At 41.7% G+C, this 5,693-nt stretch overlaps 1 non-coding gene across 1 annotated transcript; it reads right to left on the bottom strand.

The window, feature by feature from the left end:
- Positions 1-253: 253 nt before the first annotated feature.
- LOC148565155 (small nucleolar RNA R71) lies at positions 254-361 on the bottom strand. The gene has a single exon (XR_015883997.1). It is a non-coding gene; the product is annotated as a small nucleolar RNA R71 (small nucleolar RNA).
- Positions 362-5,693: the final 5,332 nt, after the last annotated feature.

Genomic DNA, 5,693 nt, shown 5'->3' with positions numbered 1-5,693 from the left:
GCAGCAGAACTGCAAGTTTCATGGACTTCCATCTGAAGATCCTTTTCAGTTCTTAACTGAATTCTTGCAGATATGTGATACTGTTAAGACTAATGGAGTAGATCCTGAAGTCTACAGGCTCATGCTTTTCCCTTTTGCTGTAAGAGACAGAGCTAGATTATGGTTGGATTCTCAACCCAAAGACAGCCTGAACTCTTGGGATAAGCTGGTCACGGCTTTCTTAGCCAAGTACTTTCCTCCTCAAAAGCTGAGCAAGCTTAGAGCAGATGTTCAAACCTTCAAACAGAAAGAAGGTGAATCCCTCTATGAAGCTTGGGAAAGATACAAATAGTTGACCAAAAAGTGTCCTTCTGACATGCTTTCAGAATGGACCATCCTGGATATATTCTATGATGGTTTATCTGAGTTATCAAAGATGTCATTGGATACCTCTGCAGGTGGATCCATTCACCTAAAGAAAACGCCTGCAGAAGCTCAAGAACTCATTGACATGGTTGCTAATAACCAGTTCATGTACACTTCTGAAAGGAATCCTGTGAGTAATGGGACGCCTATGAAGAAGGGAGTTCTTGAGGTTGATACTCTAAATGCCATATTGGCTCAGAACAAAATATTGACTCAGCAAGTCAATATGATCTCCCAGAGTCCGCATGGAATGCAAGCTGCATCCAACAGTACTCAAGAGGCTTCTTATGAAGAAGAAGCTTATGATCCTGAGAACCCTGCAATAGCAGAGGTGAATTACTTAGGTGAACCTTATGGAAACACCTATAACTCATCATGGAGAAATCATCCAAATTTCTCATGGAAGGATCAAAAGCCTCAACAAGGCTTTAATAATGGTGGAAGAAACAGGTTTAACAATAATAAACCTTTTCCATCATCCACTCAGCAACAGACAGAGAACTCTGAACAAAATGCTTCTAATTTAGCAAATCTAGTCTCTGATCTATCTAAGGCTACTGTGAGTTTCATGAATGAAACCAGGTCTTCCATTAGAAATTTGGAAGCACAAGTGGGCCAGCTGAGTAAAAGGATCACTGAAATCCCTCCCAGTACTCTCCCAAGCAATACCGAAGAGAACCCAAAAGGAGAGTACAAGGCCATTGACATAAGCAAAATGGCCGAACCCAATGAGGGAGAGGAGGACGTGAATCCCAAGGAGGAAGACCTCCTGGGACGTCCAGTGGTCAATAAGGAGCTTCCCTCTGAGGAACCAAAGGACTCTGAGGCTCATCTAGAGACCATAGAGATCTCATTGAGCCTCCTTATGCCCTTCATAAGCTCTGATGAGTATTCCTCTTCTGAAGAGAATGAGGATGTTACTGAAGAGCAAACTGCCAAGTTTCTTGGTGCAATCATGAAGCTGAATGCCAAATTATTTGGCATTGATACTTGGGAAATTGAACCTCCCTTGTTCATCAATGAACTAAGTGATCTGGATCAACTGACATTGCCTCAGAAGAGACAGGATCCTGGAAAGTTCATAATACCCTGCACCATAGGCACCATGATCTTTAAGGCTCTGTGTGACCTTGGTTCAGGAATAAACCTCATGCCCCTCTCTGTAATAGAGAAACTGGGAATCTATGGGGTGCAAGCTGCTAAAATCTCATTAGAGATGGCAGACAGTTCAAGAAAACAGGCTTATGGACAAGTAGAGGACGTTTTAGTAAAGGTTGAAGGCCTTTACATCCCTGCTGATTTCATAGTCCTGGATACTGGAAAGGATGAGGATGAATCCATCATCCTAGGAAGACCTTTCCTGGCCACAGCAAGAGCTGTGATTGATGTTGACAGAGGTGAACTAGTCCTTCAATGGAATGAGGACTCCCTTGTGTTTAAAACTCAAGGATCTCCCTCTGCAACCATGGAGAGGAAGCAGAAAAGGCTTCTCTCAAAGCAGAGTCAACCAGAGCCCCCACAGTCAAACTCTAAGTTTGGTGTTGGGAGGCCACAACCAAACTCTAAGTTTGGTGTTGAACTCCCATATCCAAACTCTAAGTTTGGTGTTGGAGAGTCTCAACAAAGCTCTGCACATCTGTGAGGCTCCATGAGAGCCCACTGTCAAGCTATTGACATTAAAGAAGCGCTTGTTGGGAGGCAACCCAATTTTTATCTAACTATATTTTTCTTAGTTATATGTCTTTGTAGGTTCATGATCATGTGAAGTCACAAAATAAATATAAAAATTGAAAACGGAATAAAAAACAGCAGAAGAAAAATCACACCCTGGAGGAGCATCTGTCTGGCGTTCAGCGCCAGAACAGAGCATGGTGCTGGCGCTGAACGCCCAAAATGGGCAGCTTCTGGGCGTTGAACGCCAGAACAGGCATGGTTCTGGTGTTCAACGCCAGAAATGGCACACAAATGGGCGTTGAACGCCCAAAATGGCCACCAACCTGGCGCTAAATGCCCAGAGTTGGGTGCAAAGGCATTTTTACATGCCTAATGGGTGTAGGGATGTAATTCCTTGAACACCTCAGGATCTGTGGACCCCACAGGATCCACTCAGGATCTGTGGACCCCACAGGATCCCCACCTACCTCTACTCACTTCTTCTCACCACTTTCTTTCACACAACCCCATAAACACTCTTCCCCAAAAACCCTTCACCAATCACCTCAAACTCTCTTCCGCATCACCTCTTCACCACTCACATCCATCCACTCTTCCCCATAAACCTACCTCATAAACTCCACTTACCTTCAAAAATTCAAAACCAATTTCCCACCCAAACCCACCCATATGGCCGAAACCTTCCCCCCCTCCCTTCCCTATATAAAGCCCTCCATTCTTCATCAAATTCACACAACACACCCCTCTACACCCTTCTTGGCCGAAACACTTCTCACTCTCCCTCTCCTCCATTTCTTCTTCTTCTTCATCTATTCTTTCTTTTATTGCTCGAGGGCCAGAAAAATTCTAAGTTTGGTGTGGTAAAAGCATAGCTTTTTTGTTTTTCCATAACCATTAATGGCACCTAAGGCCAGAGAAACCTCAAGAAAGAGGAAAGAGAAGACGATTGCTTCCACCTCTGAGTCATGGGAGATGAAAAGATTCATCTCAAGGGTCTATAGCTCAGTGATAGAACATGTGGCTGCAAATCAAGAGATCCCTGAGATACCTCAGGGGATGCACTTCCCTCCACATAAATATTAGGAGCAAATCAACACCTCCCTAGGAGAATTAAGTCCCAACATGGGACAACTAAGGGTGGAACATCAAGAGCACTCCATCATCCTTCATGAAATAAGAGAAGATCAAAAAGCAATGAGGGAGGAGCAACAAAGACAAGGAAGAGACATAGAAGAGCTCAAGGACATCATTGGTTCCTCAAGAAGGAAACGCCACCATCACTAAGGTGGATTCATTCCTTGTTCTTATTTCTTCTGTTTTTCGTTTTCTATGTGATGTGCTTATCTATGTTTGTGTCTTCATTACGTGATCATTAGTAGTAGTAACTATGTCTTAAAGTTATGAATGTCCTATGAATCCATCACCTCTCTTAAATGAAAAATGTTTTAATTCAAAAGAACAAGAAGTACATGAGTTTTGAATTTATCCTTGAACTTAGCTTAATTATATTGATGTGGTGACAATGCTTCTTGTTTTCTGAATGTATGCTTGAACAGTGCATATGTCTTTTAAAGTTGTTGTTTAAGAATGTTAAATATGTTGGCTCTTGAAAGAATGATGACTAGGAGACATGTTATTTGATAATCTGAAAAATCATAAAAATGATTCTTGAAGCAAGAAAAAGCAGCAAAGAACAAAGCTTGCAAAAAAAAAAATTAGAAAGAAAAAGAAAAAGCAAATAGAAAAAGCCAAAAGCTCTTAAAACCAAGAGGCAAGAGCAAAAAGCCAATAACCCTTAAAACCAAAAGGCAAGGGCAATAAAAAGGATCCCAAGGCTTTGAGCATCAGTGGATAGGAGGGCCTAAAGGAATAAAATCCTGGTCTAAGCGGCTAAACCAAGCTGTCCCTAACCATGTGCTTGTGGCGTGTAGGTGTCAAGTGAAAACTTAAGACTGAGCGGTTAAAGTCAAGGTCCAAAGCAAAAAAAAAAGAGTGTGCTTAAGAACCCTGGACACCTCTAATTGGGGACTTTAGCAAAGCTGAGTCACAATCTGAAAAGGTTCACCCAATTATGTGTCTGTGGCATTTATGTATCCGGTGGTAATACTGGAAAACAAAGTGCTTAGGGCCACGGCCAAGACTCATAAAGAAGCTGTGTTCAAGAATCATCATACTGAACTAGGGGAGTCAATAATACTATTCGAAATCTGAAGTTCCTATAGAAGCCAATCATTCTGAACTTCAATGGATAAAGTGAGATGCCAAAACTATTCAAGAGGCAAAAAGCTATAAGTCCCGCTCATTTGATTGGAGCTATGTTTCATTGATAGTTTGGAATTTATAGTATATTCTCTTCTTTTTATCCTATTTGATTTTCAGTTGCTTGGGGACAAGCAACAATTTAAATTTGGTGTTGTGATGAGCGGATAATTTATACGCTTTTTGACATTGTTTTTAGTATGTTTTTAGTAGGATCTAGTTACTTTTAGGGATGTTTTCATTAGTTTTTATGTTAAATTCACATTTCTGGACTTTAATATGAGATTGTGTGTTTTTCTGTGATTTCAGGTATTTTCTGGCTGAAATTGAGGGACTTGAGCAGAAATCAGATTCAGAGGTTGAAGAAGGACTGCTGATGCTGTTGGATTCTGACCTTCCTGCACTCAAAGTGGATTTTCTGGAGCTACAGAACTCGAAATGGCGCGCTTCCAATTGCGTTGGAAAGTAGACATCCAGGGCTTTCCAGAAATGTATAATAGTCCATACTTTGGCCAAGAATAGATGACATAAACTGGCGTTCAACGCCAGCTTTCTACCCAATTCTGGTGTCCAGCGCCAGAAAAGGAGCCAAAACCAGAGTTGAACGCCCAAACTGGCACAAAAGCTGGCGTTCAACTCCACAAATGGCCTCTGCACGTGCAACACTTAAGCTCAGCCCAAACACACACCAAGTGGGCCCAGGAAGTGGATTTATGCATCAATTACTTACTCATGTAAACCCTAGTAGCTAGTTTATTATAAATAGGACCTCTTACTACTGTAGTAGACATCTTTGGTCTCAGTTTTATTCTATTGTTCATCTTAGGAGACTATTGATCTCGTTTAGGGGGCTGGCCATCTCGGCCATGCCTGAACCTCTCACTTATGTATTTTCAACGGTAGAGTTTCTACACTCCATGGATTAAGGTGTGAAGCTCTGCTGTTCCTCAAAGATTAATGCAAAGTACTACTGTTTTCTATTCAATTCATCTTATTTCGCTTCTAAGATATCTATTCGCACCCAAGAACGTGATGAAGGTGATGATTATGTGTGACGCTCATCATCCTTCTCCCTTATGAACGCGTGCCTGACAAACACTTCTGTTCTACATGAAATAAGCTAGAATGAATATCTCTTAGATCTCCTAACCAGAATCTTCGTGGCGTAAGCTAGAATGATGGCGGCATTCAAGAGAATCCGGAAGGTCTAAACCTTGTCTGTGGTATTCCAAGTAGGATTCAATGATTGAATGATTGTGACGAGCTCCTAACTCGCGATTGCAGGGCGTTAGTGACAGACGCAAAAGGATAGTAAATCCTATTCCAGCATGATCGAGAACCGACAGATGAATAGC

The sequence above is a fragment of the Arachis ipaensis genome, chromosome B5 (assembly GCF_059453495.1).
Source record: "Arachis ipaensis isolate K30076 ecotype BB chromosome B5, ASM5945349v1, whole genome shotgun sequence".
NCBI lineage: Eukaryota > Viridiplantae > Streptophyta > Magnoliopsida > Fabales > Fabaceae > Arachis > Arachis ipaensis.
This window is presented reverse-complemented; position numbering and strand designations above follow the sequence as displayed.